The sequence below is a fragment of the Solanum pennellii genome, chromosome 4 (assembly GCF_001406875.1).
Source record: "Solanum pennellii chromosome 4, SPENNV200".
Lineage (NCBI taxonomy): Eukaryota > Viridiplantae > Streptophyta > Magnoliopsida > Solanales > Solanaceae > Solanum > Solanum pennellii.
Genome location: NC_028640.1, coordinates 19,460,341 through 19,470,302, shown reverse-complemented (window position 1 = coordinate 19,470,302; position 9,962 = coordinate 19,460,341). Strand labels below are relative to the sequence as shown.

Genomic DNA, 9,962 nt, shown 5'->3' with positions numbered 1-9,962 from the left:
GTGGTTTGAGGTCTTCCCAATAAGGCTTCACTAAACTGAGCATAACTTTTACTCCGAGCTTTGATTTTTGCACGCTCAGTGGCATTGGAAATATAATTAAATAATCTTTAATTTGATAGGTGATGAGCCACCTAATTAATTTTGTGTTAAAATATATGACTATTTGAGGTTGACCTAAAAATCATTTTGCTCTAAATAGATGCTGACCCTCACCTACGGCTAGACCTAGGTCCGTACGTCCAACCATCGATCGTACTGGTTGGCCGTGGGTGGGATCAGATACCCTTCAGTCTAGAACCCAATGACAGGACCCCACCTACGGTCTGTGGTCTGGCACACGATTTTTCGATGGCTTCTGTTTGTCCTGACACCAGATCCTGGATAGCTTCATTTTTTTTATCTTCTCGAATCTGAAGTATTACAATCTATGCTAGTACTTTTACAAATAATTGTATGATTCTATGGGAGAATTTAAAAAAAACATTAAAAATAACTCTTCTGGAAAGTGGCTTATAGGGGTGAGTTTAACAAACACTTTACCAACTCAAGGAAAAAAAGGGGGAACCCCATTAATTACTCACGTGCTAAGGACTTTATAGATACAATAAACTACCGTCAGCTCATATAAATGTGTTTCAAGGGTAGCAAATATATGTCGCTAAACAATAGATTTAAAATAAAGTATCCTTAATTTATGAAAGACTTGATAGATTATTAGCCAATAATAAGTAGTTACAAAGTACTACGATGCACAGGTACACCAGCTGCCGAGGACCCACTCTGACCATTGTACCCTACTAAAGTCCCTCTTTAAAAATCCAAGCAACAAGAAACATATGAAACTATGTGGACGTCCCATCCTGACTACAAAAAAGTAGTTGAAAGAGTTGGGATAAAAAAAAAAGGAAAACTCATGCCACCCTAATGGTCTTTGAAAATGAACCTACAAATTGAAGTAAGTCTAATATAAGTGACATGTTCTACAAAGAAGGAAAATAATTAACAGGCTTGGGGAATATAATCTTCACATAGATACACCACTAGTATGTACCTCTTTTTTTTTTTAATCAAAGCGGGTCTTAGGGACCATTTATTAGAAACTAAAAAGGAACAACCAGATCATAACATGATCTCGCCCAAAAACAAAATACAGAAATGAATAATCAACGAAAGGAAACAAAGTTGGTCGTCTTCAAGCTTGAGGTTCAATGGAGGATGAAGACGAGGTGCTACCTTGGAGTGAAATCGAGTCATCACCTGCTGCAGCCAACTGTGTTTCATCCGTTTCCATTCCACTGAATCCACTCAGCTTGAACAACTTTGGTAAGAATCGATCTACTCCCTAACTCTCTTTTGATGTTGTAAACGAACGTTGAGCTCCGTTTCTAAGTTTTACCCTTTCCTGCAAATTGAGTCAGAAACCTTAACTAATACCAATGCATAGGCCAGGTAATTCTTATTAACTTTCCCAGAGATCATTCCTTTAAGTACACTGCTTTACTGACTTTTAGATTTATATATCTTGATAAATCCAATATGCTTTCCTTTTATGTGTGCTTCACCTGAAATACTCTTGTTGCTTGTCGTATTGTGCATTAGTATCATTATCACTGTAGACATATTTTTTATTTTGCATTTTTCTGATTCTCAAGTTATCAATTCCTTGGATGACTCCAATCTGCTCCATTGTTGGAGAAATCTATCTCTACGATGAAGGTAGTAGTGAGAAGACGATAGAAGATAGTTTAAGTACCTCTTATATATAGAAATAGATTGAAATGGATCAGAATTTTGACAAATTTCACTGAAGACACTCAAAACACTCACAAGTTCCATGAAATTAGATCCTTTGAAGACTTTTTCAACTCGGATTGATCTGATCTAAACCACAAAATGAAGTTAAATGAACACTGTTTTCTCCTCTTTCATCTTTGTGCACTGTTATACTTCAATTTGGATACCACTGCATAAGGAGGCCATATATGAGTTCCAACTCCGCATAAATAGTATATTGCAATTATATTCACTTATGCAAGTATGCTGGACCTACCATCGCCTTTTGATATTCTTTTGTCATCCATGTCTTGTTGTTCTTGTTTGTCTCAATTATGTTTGTGTATTGAAACCCCTGTTTTGGATGTTTCTAATTCTAGGACTGGGAGTTTTTGTTTTACCCATGAGTAATATTGCTTTCCTTTTTGGTGGTAACTCTTGCAAAATTTGAATAGATGATAGTTGTTGTACCTGTAAAAAGAAAAAACTGGTTAGCTAAATAATCTGCAGAAGTGTTGCTTCCCTAAGGATGTGCTCCACTCTTGCATCAACATTAATTCTCAAACCATTGATCCTTTTCACCTCCACCTGACTACTCCAAGGAACCTCCTAAATTCCGTTCAAAATTTTTTGGAGCATTAATGAGTCAGCCTCAAATATTACTCGTAAATATCGATGCATTATATACTACTTCAGTCCTCTCCGCAAAGCCATTGACTTAGACATTATAACTGAAGTTATTCCCAAACCACAATACTCAGCATGTATCAAATTTCCTTAACCATTTCTAATATAAAAGTCCCCAGCACTAGGGCCACCAACTCCTTTTACTGTACCATCCTAGTTCCATTTGTAGGATCCTAATCAAGGCAATCTCCAGTACACCATCGTACAATCAATAAGGGGTGCATATTTTGCAAAACAGGAACCATCAGACACCAAGTATTACGAATGTTATGCAACCAAGGATAGAGAGCGGAATTGAGTACTGGGATTTGCTGGCCAGCCATCGAAGTAGGCTGACGAGTGGAAAATATGGCCATGATTGATCAAAAATTTCTTGTAGAAGCGAGAGTTTTGAAGTCAAAAACCCTGTGAATCAGAGCATGCGCTTCGATTTTAGTAGTATTTACCTCTAAAAACTGGTGCAGAACTTAACAAAAGAATACACCTATTTCTTAAAATGGAGGATGACTTGTAGATTTTAAGATATACAATTAACCAAGGAGATTTTAACTAACTTCCATATCTCCAAGTTATATAGAAGAAGAAGAATAAATGTGTTGCACCTGGAGAATGAGAGTTGGGCATATGAAGAAATAAGAAATTGTCCAAAGAACTATTCCAGAGAGGCCATACTCTATCAGCCAGGAATAGAGAAATAACAACAATCCACAGGAATAGAAACCTCTCGTACCTGGACCTGGGAGACAAGATCCACTTCTTTTTCTACCAGAATTACTTGGACCCTCCCTCCGTCAACAGCTTCTGCCAAGATAATTATGCAAAACAAGTCATAGACCCAACAGTCAACTATGACTTTTGGGAATTAGGCTTTGAAGATGGAAATCTTTTCTTAATTTTTAGTTGTACTTTTCCTGCCCCTTCAATCCTAAAATCTGCATCTTTTTTCACTATTACAGTTATTATAATATATAACAATCATTGAGTTTGTATGAAAATGTATCAAACAAAAATTAAAACAATTCAACCATGGAAAATCAAGCATAAATCGTTTTATGGGAAAAGAAAAACATTAAAGTTCACAGCTTTAGAGCCTGTTTGGCTCAGCTTAAAAGCTGGTCAAACTGACTTAAAAGCTGATTTTTGACTTATTTAGCTGTTTGGCAATACTCAAAATAGCTTATTTTAAGTTAAAAAAAACTTATTTTAAGCCAAAAGTTAAAAGCTGGGGTAGGGGTGCTTTTTTTTTTTAGCTTATAAGCTGTTTTAGTTGACCACATTTTTATCTTTTTGCCCTTAATATTTTTATACAATCTCCAAATTACAACATATTCCTAACATCTCTTTCTTCCATTTTTCCCTTTTCACGTTTGGCATAGCAACTTCAGCACTTTTATCCAAACACATAACTGCTTATTTTAAAAATAAGTTTCAGCACTTTCAAAAGTACTTTTTTAAAGCTGCTTTTATTAAGCCCATCCAAACGGACCCTTAATTTATATGATAATAAGTATTTCATGTGTTTGAGTGCATTTTGTAACTTGAATCATTTCCATAAATGAAATTAATTAATCTCGGTATGTCTGAATTCATGTTGTGTATGACTCTATTTGGTCACTTTGTGATTAAAGGAAGGACAAAAAAAGATATTCTTTTAGAGTTACTTTGTTCTAAACGGAAAAGGAGAAAGATAAGATGCCTTCTGATTGGTTTCTCCTTTTGTGAAAATAATTACTATTTGTTTCACAAAGAATGGTATAATTTGAATTAGCATGGAGATTAATAAAATAAAAAAGACTTTTGAATCTCGTGGTTCTAAATTAAAGTTATGTTAAATGTACAAAATTGTCCGTTAATCCTGTTACCTTAAATATGTCACGTGTAAAGCTGAATTAAAATGTTATTAAAAGAGAAAGAGGTCATTCTTTTTAAAATAAACTAAAATAAAAAGGAGGTTATTCTTTTTGTAACAGGGGGAGTACTAGTATATATATATAACTGAATAGATTCAGATATACCTTGTACAATTAAAAGTAGTCTAAATTACTCTTTATTATATTTTGGTCTAAATATACCTTTTCTGTTATACTTTGGTTTAAACGTACCCCTCCACTATAATTTTGAACACAGTTACCCTTACTTTTAAGGAGGAACAATTTTAAGCTTACAAATCAAATAATTTATCTTCAATTTTAAATACAAATTTAACCCGACATGACCCAAATCTGAAAACTGATAAAGTTGGTTTTTGAAATATCATAGATTTTTCCAGTATAGTTTCTAGAATGGACTAGTGTAGTACTAGAATAATTATCTTAAAGAAACATTTAGATATTTTAGAGAAGTGACCTTGAATAGAAATTGATAGAAGACAAGTTCACTAGAAGGTATTCTAAAGAAGATATTTTTGTAGTAAATGATAGAATAGTCTAGATTATAGGTATCTAGAATCATCCCTACACAACTATAAATAGGGGTAGCATTGTCTTTGTATGCAACCTGATAGTAACACAAGAACAATCCAAGTAAAATAGTCTTCTTTCAAAATAAGTTCTCGTTTCTAGCTTCATCTTCCTTAGATGAATCTTCCTATCTTAGTTTACGATCTTAAGCTAGTAGAAGGTTTCTCGATTGTACTTTTTTTCTGCTATTCTCTACATGGTATCAGTACCATAGTCATATATTAGCTTCTGGATTTTATTTCAAGATCGAGCTAGAGGTCGATTCAACTTGTTTGTCTATATGGATTTTAGCGGTCGTGTTAATGGAATTGGAATGGAGTTGCAGAATTTGTCCAATTACAAGGTATGGAAAACATGTATGGAATTAGAACCTTGTGGGTGAGGATTTGTGGGATGTTATGAATGGGTGTAAAACAAGTCCTCCTACTGATGGACTAGAAAATACCAATCCATACAAGAAGTGAAAGCAGATTAATGCGAAGGCGGAGTTTATTCTAAAGAGGACACTCTCCTCTAATTTATTTGATCATATTATAAAGTGTAAATCAACTCATGAAATATGGAGGATCCTATATTGCTTGTTCAACAAGAAGAATGAAGCTCGGCTGCAGATTTTGGAGAATAAATTGGTTAACACCACTCAAGGTAATATTTTTATCGCTGGGTATTTTTTAAATATTAAGAACTTGTGCTCTGAGATATGTTTATTAAATCCAAAAAAGGCTATTTCTGAAGCAAGAATGAGAAGAATAGTCATTCGTGGATTGAAACCTAAATATATTCCATTTGTGACATCAATTCAAGGATGATCTCAACAACCATCTTTGGAGGAATTTGTAAAATTGTTGTTTTCACAGGAATAACTAGCCAAACAGTTGGCTAGTTTGTTTGTCAAAGAAAAAGAAGGAGATGCTCTTGTAGCCTACAGGAGAAACTTCAAATTAAAATCAATAGATATGTCACACTCTTGATCCTCAGGTGATTCAAGCTCGCATGAAAAAAAAAGAGTCTTCTAATTATTCTGGTAAGAAGCATCTAAGATGTTATCATTGTTGTGTAGTAGGGTGCATACAAATATATTGTCAAGTCAAAGAGATCAATAAGGATGAAAAAGTTGCTGAAGAAGAAGAAGAGTGGGAACAATGTTTATTAGATTAGGCTCTAGCAATACATGCCATGATCTCCATCAATCTTGAAGGAGATTGGATTGAGTATCTAGAATATAACATAGTCGATAATATAGAGAAGCAAGAAATTGATGTTGTCAACATGAAGCAACAAATTTTTGAGGATGTTATTAGTGGTGACAAAGTAGATACTATTGAAGGAATCAAAGAAGAAGATCTTGAACATGCAATATCTGAAACTACATATGCGAGTGGCAAACTTTACAAAGAAAGCATTGACGGAGATGTATTGGAAGCGGCATTATATGGTGACTCAACTACAATATCAAGATTAATTAATGACTCAACAAATTCTGAAAGCAGACGGAGAAAATAGAGATCAAATATAGGAAGAAGTTGATATTACAGTGTTAGAGGCAAACGATATACTTTTTGAAACCTCTGAAGCCGCTAAAATATATATGCAGGAGATGATAAGTAAATATGACAATGGATCCTGTGATGGTGTTGAGACTTCACTAAAAATTGATAGTGTTTTAATTGTTGAGAAGTTGAGCGAAAGGAAGAGTTTGAGAAATCAACATGGAGATAATATACATGGATCAACTGATGGTGAAAAATCTTTATCATTTGAAGAAGGAAAAGGAGTCCGAAAGAAATTGCTGAGATCTTCACCAAGACATATCTCAAAGCTTCCTTTAAGTTCTTCCACAACAAGTTTGGGGTAGTTTCCACAAATCACTTTAAGGGGGAGTGTAAAAAATGATAAATTTGATTGATTGAATATTATAGACTTTTCTAGTATAGTTTCTAGAATGGTCTACTCTAGTACCTAGAATAATTATGTTAAAGAAATATCTAGATATTATTCTAGAGAAGTTACCTTGAAGAAATATCTAGTTATTCTAGAGAAATTTCTAGAAGGTTAGTTCACTAGAACCACCTATAGATATTCTTGAGAATATATTTTTATAGTAAATGATAGAATAGTCTAGATTATTAGCATCTAGAATCATCCCTACACAACTTTAAATAGGGGTGACATTGTCAAATGTATACAACCCAATAGTAACCCAAGAACAACCCAAGTAAAAGAGTCTTCTTCCATAAGCAACTTCTCCTTTCGAGCTTCCTCTTCCTTAGTTGAATCTTCCAATCTTTGTTAACGATATTGGGCTAGCAGAATGGTTCCCAATTATACCTTTCTTCTGTTATTCTCTACACCAATCTCATTTCTTTTCAGATTTTCTCTCAGAAGTTCCACATTTTTGATAATTTCATCAATGGAGTTCACTTGAGTATTGTTCCATTTAAAAAACAAAAAACTACAAACCAAATTTGTTATTAACAAATTTATGATTGATCTTTCTATTATTTCAAAGTTAGTTTTTTTTTTTCTGGTTCATCTTTGAAAATTAGAATTAGCAGTAGTTCACTTCATGAGTAAACACCGATATTTTATTTTTCCACTTTAAATTTTGAGAATCTTGAATTTTTTCGCTATTTGACTAAAATTTATATAATGCATAATTTTTTTGGATCATATTTACAATCCGATAGTTCTTCTCCTTCTATTTTTGGACTTTTTACAAAAAAATAAATATGGGAAATGCGCATTTATTGAATCAATAAAAAGGGGTTTAATCATAAATCGCTTGAGTCCAAATGTGACTCAAGACCAAAACACAGCCTCGACCGCTAAATCGAAGAAAAAAAAAACTAGAAACACAACGTGAAATCATGTCGGAACAAGAAGTATTTTTCCAGTATATCGAAGGACGTCTGTCAAAACTCCAAAATCCTCCTCTCTTCGACGCAACCATGACATATTTTCATTAAACTTGATTGGTATTCATTTGGGTGTTCTAAATTCTCACGAACATCATGAATCCAACTCGATGAAGACTTCTTCGGTTCAACACTGTTGCTAGCTGCATTCTTCAAGGTAAGGACCAATTCCTCTATTGCTTCCTGAATCTACTTTAATTGGATGAATTACACTAATCCCTCCTTAACTCGGGTAGATTGCGCTCCGAAGAACTAATAACACTGCATCTTAGTTTTATATATCTTAGGTATTTTTCAATTTTATTTGATACATGTTTGAGCTACAGTTGAATGCCATTTTTAAAGATTGAATGTTTCATTTTCTGCCCTGCAATTTTTCTAGAGAGTTTTTTTCCTCTGTACCGATAAATAATTTAACTTAATCCATGGTTTTTTTTGACATTTCTTTGTTATGAGCTTTGTTTTCATTGATTTTCTTCTTGTATTATTTTCCTCGCTTGTATTGGCAATAACTCAATTTTATTTCAATGAAGAGTTGCCAATACAAGCGAGGACAATAATACAAGAAGACAAGTAAGAAGGACCAAAGCTCGGATTAAAGAAATGTTAAAATAGAAACCATGGATCAAGTTAAACGATTCATAGGTATAGAGAAAATATACTCTCAAGAGGGGGAAAATGGAATACTCATCTTACAAAATGACAATCAATTGTATCTCAAACATATATCGACCAAAATTTAAAAAAATACCTAATATATCTTTAACTCAAATGCAGCGGTATTAGTTCTTCAGAGCTCAATCTACACGAGTTAAGGAGGGGTTAGTGTATTTCTTCCGATTAAAGTATATTCAGCAAGAAATGGAGGAATTGTTTGTTACCTTGGAGAATGCAACTGACAACAGTTTTGAACTGAAGAAGTCTTCACCAAGTTGGATTCATGGTTTTTGTGAGAATTTGAACCAAATGATTTCAACTCAAGTTTAATGCAAATCTGCCATGGTTCCGTCGAAGAGAGAAGGATATCTGGAGCTCCAAGAGTCGTCCTGCGATTTACTACAAAAAATACTTCTTGTTCAACCATAATTTCACGTTGTGTTTCTTTTTTTTTTCTCCGATTTACCACAGATGTTGTGTTTTCGGCTTGTCTCACTTTTGGACTCAATACATTTATGAGAAAACATATTTTTATTAATCCTAAATGGGCATTGCCCATATTTTTTTTTAAAAAAAAGTCAAAAATAGAAGAAGAAAAACTATCTGATAGTAAATATGAACCAATAATTATTATGCATTATATAAATTTTAGTAAAATTATGAAAAATCTAAGATTCTCAACATTCATAGAGGATAAATAAAAAATTTGGTGTTAACTCATGAAGTTAAGTATTACTAATTCTAGTCACGCCCCTAACCTATACGTTGGGCTTGGCCGGCACTCAATGACCATTGCTGGCCTTGAGCGGACCCTTGGCATGGCTTACTTAACTCAACAGACGACAATAATCGATAACTTAATGACCAAAGAATTTAACTGAACTGAATAATAAACAAACTGGTAATGTTTTTAAAGATTCAACACATTCAACTTGGCCAAAATGGCAACCCAAGTCTTTAACATAAGAATGATAATTGTAAGTACCACTGAAATACTACCTGTCTATGAAGCCTTTAAAATGACTGAGAAGGATGTTGTGACAAACCCCACAACATCCTATTGAACTAACTAGAAAGCAATAAAAGATGTCCTCCGGAATGCAAGGAGGTTCACCGACTCTAGAGTGCTTAACTAGATCAACAGTACGCTAGATGTCGATCCTCGTTACTTGCGTCTGAGTCATAATATAATAAAGTCCAACTGGCATCAGTACATTGAATGTACGAGTACGCTAGTTGGAATGCTCAAAAACAAGTCTAGAAAGAATCTAAAAGAAACTAAAGAATTTACCTGGCTCAACTTAACTCAACATAACTAACTTATTTCAATATAAAGCAATTTAAAAGTAAGTCTCATATAGAGAAAAGTTGTTTGAAAACATGATGTAAAACTCAGTATGCATGCAAGGCTATAATTTAATCTGAGATGTATATAGAAATACAAATAAACTTATATATATATATATATATA

The 9,962-nt window shown here is 33.5% G+C and overlaps 1 long non-coding RNA gene across 2 annotated transcripts; it reads right to left on the bottom strand.

Annotated features, from left to right (window-relative positions):
- Positions 1 to 938: 938 nt before the first annotated feature.
- LOC107016380 lies at positions 939 to 4,105 on the bottom strand. Of its 2 annotated transcripts, XR_001456459.2 has the most exons (4): positions 3,947 to 4,105; positions 3,191 to 3,542; positions 2,051 to 2,244; positions 939 to 1,963 (listed from the first exon to the last, which is right to left on the bottom strand). It is a non-coding gene; the product is annotated as an uncharacterized LOC107016380 (long non-coding RNA). The 2 variants fall into 2 exon arrangements; XR_003577754.1 differs by having other exon boundaries at positions 2,051 to 3,542.
- Between the last annotated feature and the right edge of the window lie 5,857 nt (positions 4,106 to 9,962).